At 43.2% G+C, this 12,078-nt stretch overlaps 1 long non-coding RNA gene across 1 annotated transcript; it reads left to right on the forward strand.

Annotated features, from left to right (window-relative positions):
- The first annotated feature begins 80 nt into the window (after window positions 1-80).
- Window positions 81-9,824, forward strand: LOC140494470 (uncharacterized). Its single transcript, XR_011963996.1, has 3 exons — window positions 81-538; window positions 1,046-1,298; window positions 8,232-9,824. It is a non-coding gene; the product is annotated as an uncharacterized lncRNA (long non-coding RNA).
- Window positions 9,825-12,078: the final 2,254 nt, after the last annotated feature.

Genomic DNA, 12,078 nt, shown 5'->3' on the forward strand with positions numbered 1-12,078 from the left:
TCCGCGCTCGCGCATCGCGCGCGTGCGCGGGAGACGGGATCACGGCCCGCTAAGTGCGCGTCCCTGTTACGTTCGCCCCGCTCCCCCACTCCACCACCGTCGTTTTCGCGCGCATCCTCCGCCGCCACTCGCAATCCTGACGTCAAAGCGTGCCCCGGGTACGCAGACGCGGGTTGCTTGGTGGTCGCCGGCCTCGCGAGGGTGGAGAGCACGTGGCTGGTTTGCTGGCGGGCGGTTGTTGCCATGGTGACGAACCGCTCGGAAGGTCTCCCACGAGAGTTTCTGAAGCGAGTTTGAGAGCGGTAGAAGATTCGCCAGAAGTTAATGAGGTGATCTTTTTTCGTTATGAAAGAGACTTGGTGGGGTAAAGACAAGCGTGCAGACTGGAAGCGCATGATGTTTCGGTGTCTTGTCTGAGTGCGAGATTGTGGAGAGGGTTGACAGGACGAGCCCAAGGCCGCACTGACTGATTACAGGCCAATTAATGTGGGAGGCTGGAAATCTGAAACAGACACAGAATGCTGGAGAAAGTCAGCAGGTATGTGTGGCAGAGAAACATAGTTAACATTTTCAAGTCTGATATTATTTCTTCAAAGCACCTTGAATATAATTCAGCCCCAAGTGTAAGCAAACATATTCTCTCTGTATGGAGTGTGTTAATTAATTACAAAAGGAAAGATCTGCATTATACAGCGCTTTCTGTAACCACTGGACTTTTTGTTTTGCTGCTGAAATGAGGATATTGCCAGAAAATATTGTTGAAAAATCTCAGGAGGTCAGAGAGTATCTGTGGACAAAAAGGATGATAACAATTCAAATCAATGGACTCTTCAAGTCAATGACTTTCCATCAAGTAAAAGTTTTGATGAAATATTGACTCTTGTTTCTCTCTCCTTAGCTGTTGCCCGACTTGCTGAATGTTTTCAGTCCTTTATATTTTTTATCTCAGATTTCTAGCACCCACAGTTTTTTTTTGCTTTTTGTTCAGTTTGAGAGAAGAGTCATATGGACTCAAAATATTAATTCTGTGTTTCTTTCGCTACAGATATCGGATTAGAAGAACTGACATGCAGATTATTTTCTAAATGAGGACAGGCTTTGGAAATCTTAAGCACAAAAGGACTTGGGAGTCCTAGTTCAGGAGTCTTAAAATTAGCATGCACATTTAGTTGGCAATTAAGAAGACAATGCAATGCAATGTTAGTGTTAATTTCAAGAGGGCTAGACAACTCGGGTAGTGTCTCCCACCCATCCTCCTCCTCTAACCTAAAAAAAGTTGTGGGAACCAGATTGACAAGGTAAGTAGTTTATTTCTTAATTTTTTTTAAGTAGTCACTTCAGGAGTTAGAACAGTGGGAATGGAGTGTTGGGCAGTGGAATGTTCCTCCTGCAGAATGTGGGAAGTAAGTGTCGCCACTAGTATCCCTGACTGACTACATCTGTGGGAAGTGCACCCAACACCAGCTCCTCGAAAACCGCATTAGGGAACTGGAGCTAGAGTTGGATGAACTTTGGATCATTCAGGAGGCAGAGGGGGTTATTGACAGGACTTCCAGAGAGGTAGTCACTCCCCTGATAAAAGAAAAAGACAGATGGGTGACAGTTAGGGGACAGAAAGGGAACCGGTAGGCGGTGCAGGAATCCCCTGTGGCCATTCCCCTCAACAATAAGTATAGAGTTTTGGATACTGTTGGGGGGAATGACTTACCAGGGGAAAGCAGTGGGGCACCTGCTGCTCAGAAGGGAAGGGGGAAGAGGAGCAGAGCAGTAATCATTGGGGACTCGATAGTTAGGGGGACAGACAGGTTCTATGGGGACGAGAGAGACTCACGGTTGGTGTGTTGCCTCCCAGGTGCCAGGGTCCGTGATGTCTCTGATCGTGTTTTTGGGATCCTTCAGGGGGATGGAGAGCAGCCTCAAGTCGTGGCCAACATTGGCACCAACGACATAGGTTGGAAAAGAGATGGGGACTTCAGGCAGAAATTCAGGGAGCTAGGATGGAAGCTTTTCTCTGGTTTGCTGTCTGTGCCACGTGCTAGTGAGGTGAGGAATAGGGAGAGAAAGGAGTTGAATACGTGGCTACAGGGATGGTGCAGGAGGGAGGGTTTCAGGTCTTTGTATAATTGGAGCTCTTTCTGGGGTAGGTGGGACCTCTACAAGCAGGATGGTCTTCATCTAAACCAGAGGGGTATCAATATCCTGGGTGGGAAATTCGCTAAAGCTATTAAGGTGGATTTAAACTAATACAGCAGGGGGATGGGAACCAAAATTGTAAGGCAGGTACAGAAGAGGATGAGAGTAGGGAGTTCCCAAATCAAGTATCTGACACTGGCAAGTGAGAACCTGGTTTGAAGTGTGTGTACTTCACCGCGAGGAGCATCCGAAATAAAGTGGGTGAACTGGCAGCGTGGGTTGGTATCTGGGACTTCAATGTTGTGGCCATTACGGAGACATGGATAAAGCAGGGACAGGAATGGCTGTTGCAGGTTCCAGGATTCAGATGTTTCAGGAAGAACGGAGGAGATGGTAAAAGAGAGGGAGATGTGGCATTGTTGATCAGGGACAATATTACAGTTGTAGAAAGAATGTTTGTGGACTTGTTAACTGAGTTGGTATGGGCTCAGGTTAGAAACAGGAAAGGAGAAGTCACCCTGTTGGGAGTTATCTATAGGCCTCCGAATAGTCCCAGAGATATAGAGGAAAGGATAGCAAAGATGATTCTCAATAGGAGTGAGAGAGGCATGGTGGTTGTCATGGGGGACTTCAACTATCCAAATATTGACTGGGATCACTATAGTACGAGTACTATCGATGGGTCAGTTTTTGTCCAGTGTGTGCAGGAGGGCTTCCTGACACAGCGATCACAATTCTGTCAGGTTTACTTTAGTGATGGAAAGGGTTAGGTGTACTCCACCAAGCAGGAGTTACAGCTGGGGGAAGGGAAATTACGATGCAATTAGGAAAGATTAGGGAAGCGTAGAATGGGGAAGGAAACTGCAAGGGATGAGCACATTAAAAATGTGGAGCTCATTCAAGGAAAAGCTCCTGTGTGTACTAGATAAGTATGTACCTGTCAGGCAGGGAGGAAGATATAGAACGTATGAGCCATTGTTTACTAAGGAAGTGGAATCCTTGGTTAAGAAGAAGAAGAAGGCTTATGTTAGGACAAAATGTGAAAACTCATGTTAGGGTGCTTGAGGGTTACAAGGAAGTCAGGAAAGACCTAAGAAGAGAGCTTAGAAGAGCCAGGAGGGGACATGAGAAGTTGGCAGATAAGATCCGGGTTAACCGTAAGGCTTTCCATAGGTATGTCAGGAATAAAAGAATGAGGAGAGTTAAATTAGGGCCAATCAAGGATAATAGTGGGAAGTTGTGTGTGGAGTCAGAGGAGATGGCGGAAGCACTAAGTATTTTTCGACAGTGTTCGCTATAGAAAATGAAAATGTTGGCGAGGAAGATAGAGGTACTTGCATCCAAACTAGAAGAGATTGAGGTTCACAAAGAAGAGGTATTAGAAATACTGCAAAGTGTGAAAATAGACAAGTCCCCTGGGCCGGATGGGATCAATCCTAGGATCTTCTGGGAAGCAAGGGAAGAGATTGCCGAGCCTTTGGCATTGATCTTCAAATCATCATTGTCTACAGGAATAGTGCCTGAGGACTGGAGGAGAGCAAATGTGGTTCCCTTGTTCAAAAAGGGTAGGAGAGACAACCCTGGCAATTACAGACCAGTGAGTCTCACTTCAATTGTTGGTAAAGTGTTGGAAAAGGTTTTGAGAGAGGATTTATAACCATCTAGAAAAGAATAATCTGATCAGGGACAGTCAGTACGGTTTTGTAAAGGTAGGTCATGCCTAACGAATCTTATTGAGTTTTTTTGACAGTGACCAAACAGGTAGAGGAGAGTAAACCAGTTGATGTGGTGTATATGGATTTCAGCAAGGCGTTCGATAAGGTCCCCCACAGTAGGCCATTATACAAAATGCAGAGGAATGGGATTGTGGGAGACCTAGCAGTTTGGATCAGTAACTGACTTGCTGAAAGAAAACAGAGGGTTGTAGTTGATGGAACATGTTCATCTTGGTGTCCAGTTACTAGCGGCGTACCGCAAGGGTCGGTGTTGGGTCCACTGCTGTTCGTCATTTTTATAAATGACCTGGATGAGGGCTTAGAAGGGTGGGTCAGTAAATTTGCGGACGACACTAAGTCGGTAGAGTTGTGGATAGTGACGAAGGATGTAGTAGGTTGCAGAGAGACATAGATAGAATGCAGAGCTGGGCTGAGCGGTGACAAATGGAGTTTAATGTGGACAAGTGTGGTGATATACTTTGGCTGGAGTAATCGAATGCAAAGTACTGGGCTAATGGTAGGATTCTTGGTTGTGTAGATGAGCAGATGTCCATGTACACAGATCCCTGAAAGTTGCCACCAAGATTGACCAGGTTGTTCAGAAGACATACAGTGTTCTGGCCTTTATTAATAGAGGGATTGAGTTCCGGAACCAGGAGATATTGTGTACAGTTCTGGTCACCGCATTATAAGAAGAATGTGGAAGCTTTGGAAAGGGTGCAGAGGAGATTTTCTAGGATGTTGCCTGGTATGGAAGGAATGTCTTACGATGAAAGGCTGAGGGCCTTGAGGCTGTTCTTGTTAGAGAGAAGAAGGTTGAGAGGTGACTTAATAGAGACATACAAGATAATCAGAGGGTTACATAGAGCGTTTTTCCAAGTATAGGGACGGCAAACACGAGGGGACAGAACTTTAAAGTGAGGGGAGAGAGTTATAAGACAGATGTCAGAGGTAGTTTCTTTACTCCGAGTACTGCATCAGTAGTAGTTTCGCCAAGTTTAAGTGCATTTAAGTCGTCATTGGACAGGCAAATGGATGTACATGGAATAGTGGAGGTGGGATGGGCTTCCAATTAGTATGACAGGGCAGCGCAACATCGAGGGCCGAAGAACATTACAGCGCAGTACAGGCTCTATGTTCTAATATAAGAACAGAGCTGTGTTGCTGAAGCAGTATTAGGCTCTGGTCAGAAGACATTTAGAATATTGTGAGCAGCTTTGGGTCCACTGTGGAAGGATGTTCTTGCATTGCTTGGAGTCCAGAAGAGGTTTGCAAGAACTATCCCAGGGATGAAAGGCTTGTCATATGAGGATCGTTAAGGACTCTCTGGATTTTAGAAGATTTGGGGAGTCTCATTGAAATTTAGTGTACTGAGAGGCCTGGATAGAGTGCACATGGAGAAACTGTTTTCATTAGTAGCAGAGACTAGAATCCAAGGCAGAGCATCAGAATGAAGGGATGACCCTTCAAATGAAGGGGAATTTCTTGAGCCAGAGAGTGGTTAATCTGTGCAACTCACTTGTCACAGAAGATAGTGGAGACCAAGTCATTGAATGTATTTGAGACAAAGATGGTTTCTTGATTAATAAGGGGTCAAGGGTTACAGGGAGAAGGCTGGCAAATGGGGCTGAGAAACTGATTTTAAAATTTATTGTCACATATACTCTCATGAGTTTACAAGTCGCCACTAAAGATGACATCTTCGGTGCAAGATACCTAGATATAGATTCTCGAGTACAAATTCCTTCAGGAGGAAAAAGGTCAGCAAAACAAAGTCATTAAAAAAATCCTGCAATGAAACAGAGAAATTAGTTCAGAATGACAGTTCTTCCAATCTAGGCTGTGCCAGGAGTTCAGCCCACACAGGGGTCATTAGTTGAAGACCACAATGAGGCTGGAAATTTGAGTCCACCCTGGGGCTGTGTGTTCGCACAATGTTGATGCAGCCAGAGGATGGGAGGCAAGAAAGAAAGCAAAACATGAAAAGGGAAAGAAAGAAAAGAAACAGATGGAGCAGATGATCTCTGGCTCAGGAGTCCTACTGTGCCTCATATCAGCCATGATCAAACGGCAGAGCAGACTCTCTTGGCTTAATTCTTCTCCTATATCCCTTTGGTTTGCTGAGTTTCTCCAATGCTTTTCATTTTCCTTTTGTGCTTTGGGGTCTAGGACTGCTTAGAAGCAAATGTGTGGTACAGACTGTGGCCACAGAATTTATGGTGTAATTGCACTAACTGAAATGAAAATGTGATAATATTGCTGGAATAGTAATCCAGAGGTGACACTAATATTCTGACATAAATTCAAATTCTACCACAGTGGAATTTAAATGTAATTAATATGTATAGATTAAAACATTTGCGTGAGTAATTGTTGTGAGGTTGGGTAGAGTAATTGTAGTTTGGGAGACAGAAAGTTAGAGTTAGATTACTTAGTGTGGAAACAGGCCCTTCGGCCCAACAAGTCCACACTGACCCGCCGAAGCGCAACCCACCCAGACCCATTCCCCTACATTTACCCCTGCCCTTAACACTACGGACAATTCACCTGACCTGCACATTTTTGGACTGTGGGAGGAAACCAGAGCACCCGGAGGAAACCCACGCAGATATGGAGAGAATTTGCAAACTCCACACAGTCAGTCGCCTGAGGCAGGAATTGAACGCGGGCCTCTGGCACTGTGAGGCAGCAGTGCTAACCACTGTGCCACCCAATGCCACCAATGTTTGTAAAATTGTAAAATGGGGGAAAGCATTGTGTGGTCCCTTTAAAAGATTTTTTCCCCAGTGCTTAGAGTTAAAATGGATGTCTGTGAGCAGCTTTAAAGTTTGCAGGAACAGAGAGCACCTGAACTGAAACATTTGTATCAAAAGGCTGTACAGTTAGCAGACCAAGCAGAAGTTTTTATCAAGACAAAGATACCAAAATTAAATTTAAATCTGATAGTTTTGACAATATAAGACCAATCCTATTGAAAGAAATTGATTTGTCATCAAGGATATAAAGGAAGGGAGCAGTTAGACAAAGACACCAGAATAACTTCTACCCACCAGCGAGAGTAATTGGCTGTCACAGTCATCTATGTATTAGGGAAAGCATCATTCTAAAAAATATCAGTACCAGTGATAGAAAAAGGTGTTCCTGACAGAAGAATCAAAGGAATTGTTCCTGACAGAAGAATGGCAGGAGGAGGTACAGAACATTCCGGAAGACACATACCTAGCTGTAATTTTGAGAAGAGTAAGTTTTTTTTTGTGCATGAGTGAGATTTGTATTTATTTCTATATATCATTTAGAATCATGTTTTATTCCAGAATAGTTAGTGATTTATTTGGTTTGTTAATAGTTTAGTTGATTTGTTAGCTGTTAGAGTTAAATAAATATATTATTATGTATTGATTTTAAAGTGAGTGTCAGGGGTTTATTTTATTTTAACCACTCGAAGTTGTTGAAGAGCAGGTTACACCACTTTTCACATTCTTTTTACAGATTATAGGGCAAGGCTCTGAGTGTTTTGGTTTTATTTCTCGGGGCAGGGGTCAACCTTCACTTCATAATATGATGAAGCTACTGGATTGTCATACAAACAAATACAGTTGGTTCACAGTTATCTTTCAGGGAAGAAATCTGCTGACTTTCTGCTCTGGCAGGTATCATCCAGATCTCATCCATGTTGTTAACTCTTAACTAACATTTCAAATGGTGTAGTAAACAACTTCTTCTATCAAGTTGAACAAGAATACAAACAAATGGACCACCTGACTTTGATCAATGCACTAGAAACAACTCTGACTAGACATCCTCAATACTAATGTCCAGGATAGTATGTCTGCCCTTGAAATCAGGTAGCAAGGTGGCATTAGATGTACCACAAAGACAGTGGAAAAAGGAAAGATGGGGCGAGGAATGTGCCAATGGTTAGAGTCAAAGAAAGATGGTTGTGCTTGTTGGAGGTCAACTATCTCAACCCTAGGACATCAATTCAGGAGTTTACAGGACAGTATCCTAGATTCAATAATCTTCAATTGCTTCAATCGGTGACCTTCCCTCCATCAGAAGTGGGTATGTTTGCTAATAGTACAGTATTCAACACCATTTGCAACTCCGATACCCAGAGGCAGCAAAATCTGAATGGTGTTCATGTTTGGTCTGGTGAACAATAAGTAACATTCATGTCGCACAAATACCATGGAACCCCTACAGTATGGGAACAGACCATTTAGACCAATAAGCCCACACCGACCCTCTGAAGAGTAACCCACCCAGACCTATTTCTCTACCCTACATTTATGCTTGACTAATGTACCTAACCCACACATCCCTGAGTGCTACAGGCAACTTAGCATTGCCATTTCACCTAATCTGCACATCTTTGGATTGTAGGAGGAAACTGGAGCACCAGAAGGAAACCCACGCAGACACTGGGAGAATGTGCAAACTCCACACACAGGCAGTCTCCCAAGGCTGGAATAAAACCTGGGTCCCTGGCGCTGAGAGGCAGCAGTGCTAACCACTGACCTATCGTGCTGCCCAGCAATCAACATTTTTCAGGAAGATCAAACCTATTTTCTGGCTCACCTAATGTCACACATGCTGCCTTGATGGCAAGAGTACTCATGTGACTTACCATTCTGGATGTGAATGTGGGGGACTGCATGGCTGGCATAAGAGGGTCATGTCCTTTGGCAGGAATAATAGAAAAACTAAATATTATTTAAATGGAGAAAGACTGCAAAAGGTTACAGCAGAAGGGATTTGTGAATACTTGTCCGTAAATCTCAAAAAATACTAGCATACAAGTTTGGGTGACTAATAGGGAAGAAGAATGGAATATTAGTCTTTATTTCAGTGGGAATGGAGTATAAATATAGGAAAGTCTTGCTAGAACTATACAAAGTGGTGGTTAGAGCATACCAGGAATACTTTGGTTCTCTTAACTAAGGAAGGATATACTGACATTGGAGACAGTCCAGAGAAAGTTTGCAAGGTTGGTTCTGAGGATGGAGGGTCTATCTCATGAGGAGAAATTGATTAGGTTGAATATGTGCTCACTGAAGTATGAGAGGCAACCAAATTGAAACATACTTGGAGGATAGATATGGAAAAGTTGTTTTGATGGAGAGTCCACGATCAGAGGGTTTAATCTCAAAGTAAGTAGTTGCCCATTTAAGACACAGATGAGAAATTTCTTCTCTCAGAGGGTAGGAATCTGGAATTCATTCCTGCAAAGGGCTGTAAAGGCTCAGTCAATCAGGCTTAGATAGAAAGATTTTTAATCAGTAAGGGAATCCAGGGTAATGGACATAAAGCAGGAAAGGAGTTGAGGATTACTAGACCAGCCATGACCTCATTGATTGGCACAGCAAACTAGTGAACTGGATGGCCTACTTATGCTCCTAAAATCTTATGGTAACCATCTCCCCCATTGTATTAAATGGCATTACTGTTGCTAAACCCTCACTTTCTCGATTTTAGGCATTGCCATTCACCACAAAATCAATTGGACCTAGAGCAGATGAGACAACTAGAACATCTGCAACCAGTAACTCATGTCCTGACTCCTCGAAACCTGCCCACCCTCTTCAAATCAGGTGTGCCATGGAATACAATGAGTGGCTTCAACAATAATCAAGAAGCTCAGCGAAATCCAGGACAAAGGAACCCACTTGTTTGGCATCCATCTCTCACGGTTCACTTCCTCCAACATCAATGTACAGTTGTGACAGTGTGTACCATCTACAAGATGGACTGCAGCAACTCAGTAAGGGTCCTTGATCAACATTTTCCAAATCTGTGACCTCTACCATTAAATGTACAAAACCAGCTGATGAATGGGCACACCACTACCTGCAAGTTCCCTATTAAGCCACAAACCAGCCTGATTTTTTTTTATTCATGATTTGGAGATGCCATTGTTGGACTGGGGTGTATAAAGTTAAAAATCACACAACACCAGGTTATAGTCCAACAGGTTTAATTGGAAGCACTAGCTTTTGGAGCGCTGCTCAACCACCTGATGAAGGAGCAGCGCTCCGGTAGCTAGTGCTTCCAATTAAACCTGTTGGACTATAGCCTGGTGTTGTGTGATTTTTAAATGTTTTTATTCATTTGGGACATGGAGCTTTGCTGGTTAGACCAGCATTGATTGTGTATCCCTAATTACCTTTGAGAAGGTAGTGGTGAGCTGGCTTTTTAGACTGCTACAGTCTGTTTGGTATGGTTACAGTTACAATGGTGCGAGGGAGGGAGTTCCAGAATTTTAGCTTGGAAGGATGCCATTGTTCCTTCACTTTTGTTTGGCCAAATTCCTGGAAATCCAATCTTGACTGCACTGAGAGTGTATCAGCAGGCACACTGCCAATTTCTCCAGGGCAAATAGGGATGAGCAACAAACGCTGGCTTTGCAAGTGTTTCCTGCATCCCAAGACAGATTTTTTTTTAAATCACATCCGCCTTGCTCTATCTTAGAGACTATCTTATCGACATACCGTTCTTGTTCTTTCTTGCTTTTCCTGCCTTTGTACTTGTTTGAAAACTATTACATCCCTAAGTGTTTGCAGTTCTAACAAAAATCATTGACCCAAAATATTAACTCTGTTTCTCTCTCTCCTTAGACACTTTCTGATCTACTGATTATTTTCAGCATTTTTACTTTTATTTGTTTCCTTTGTAAATGTAATTAAGGGAAGTTATAATCATTGAGTTATGTGTCACCTAATAGGGACCATTTGGCCCATCATGTCACTACTTACTTTTTGAAAGAATTAGCCAATCAATCCTATTACCCTAACAGTGGAACTTTGACCCATCCAGAATTTGTCCAATTCTTCTTTGCATCCCCCAAAATCAGACACAATAGGTCATAACAACTTACAGGTTAAAACACATTTTCTTATGTCCTCATAACTGGAAAGTTAGCACAGTGAGTTTCTCGGAATGGAGGAAGGTGACCAGTGGTGTTCCACGGGGATCAGTGTTGGAGCCACTGTTGTTTGTGGCTTACATAAATGATCGGCAAGAGGACATTGTTGGTCTGATCAGTAAGTTGGCAGATGAATGAAGATTGGTGGAGTAGCAGAAAGCATATGGACTGTCAAAGAATTCAGGAGAATATAGATAGTCTGGAGAGTTGGGCGGAGAAGTGGCAGATGGAGTTCAATCTGGGCAAATGTGAGGTGATGTGTATTGGGAAGTCTTATTTCTAGAGCGAACTATACTGTAAACGGAAGAGCCTTGGGAAATGTTGATGAGTAGAAAGATCTGGGAGTTCAGGTCCATTGTACCCTGAAGGTGGCTGCACAGGTGGTTAGAGTGGTCAAGAAGACATATGGTATGCTTGCCTTCATCTGACAGGTATTGCGTATAAGAGTGACAGGTCATATTAAAACCGTACAAGACTTTGGTTTGGCTACAATTAGAATACTGTGTGCAGTAATGATTGTCACATAACCAAAAGGATGTGGATGGTTTGGAGAGGGTGCAGAGAAGGTTTACGAGGATGTTGCCTGATATGGAAGGTGCTAGCTATGAAGAGAGGTTGAGTAGGTTAGGATTGTTTTCATTAGAAAAATGGAGATTGAGGGGGGGACCTGTCTGAGGTCGACAAAATCATGAAGAATATGGACAGGGTAGATAGAGATAAGCTTTTTCCCAGGCTGAGGGTTTTCAGTAACGAAAGGTCACACGTTCATGGTGAGAGGTGCAAAGTTTATGGGGATACACGCAGAAAGTACTTTACATAGAGGGTGGTTGGTACCTAGAACATGTTGCCAGTAGAAGCAGGCATGGTAGATTCATTTAGGGTGCGTCTGGACAAATTCATGAGTAGGTGGGGAGCAGAGGGAGACAGATGCTTAAGAATTGGGCAAAAAGGATTAGACAGTGAATTCGGATCGACTTAGGCTTGGAGGGCCAAAGGGCCTGTTCCTGGCCTTTGTTCTTATATTCTATTTGAAGTATTCTGTCAGGCAACATCCTCCACGCATTGGAATATCACCTTCAGGAGGTGCCATTGTCTTCTCGACCATCACTCTGGTTGAATGAGCAGCAATTTGAGAATTCATTGTCTAGTGTTGGCTTTGGAGGTTAATGTGATTTGAATGTTGATTACAAACCCAAAACGAACACAAGCAGAACATATGAGGTTCAAAAAACAACTCAGCAACCCCTTTGAATACCACAATATACATTGATTCTATAGTTGGCTTTGATAATTTTTTCCAAACTTTTC

The sequence above is a fragment of the Chiloscyllium punctatum genome, chromosome 24, assembly GCF_047496795.1.
Source record: "Chiloscyllium punctatum isolate Juve2018m chromosome 24, sChiPun1.3, whole genome shotgun sequence".
NCBI classification, from domain to species: Eukaryota; Metazoa; Chordata; class Chondrichthyes; order Orectolobiformes; family Hemiscylliidae; genus Chiloscyllium; species Chiloscyllium punctatum.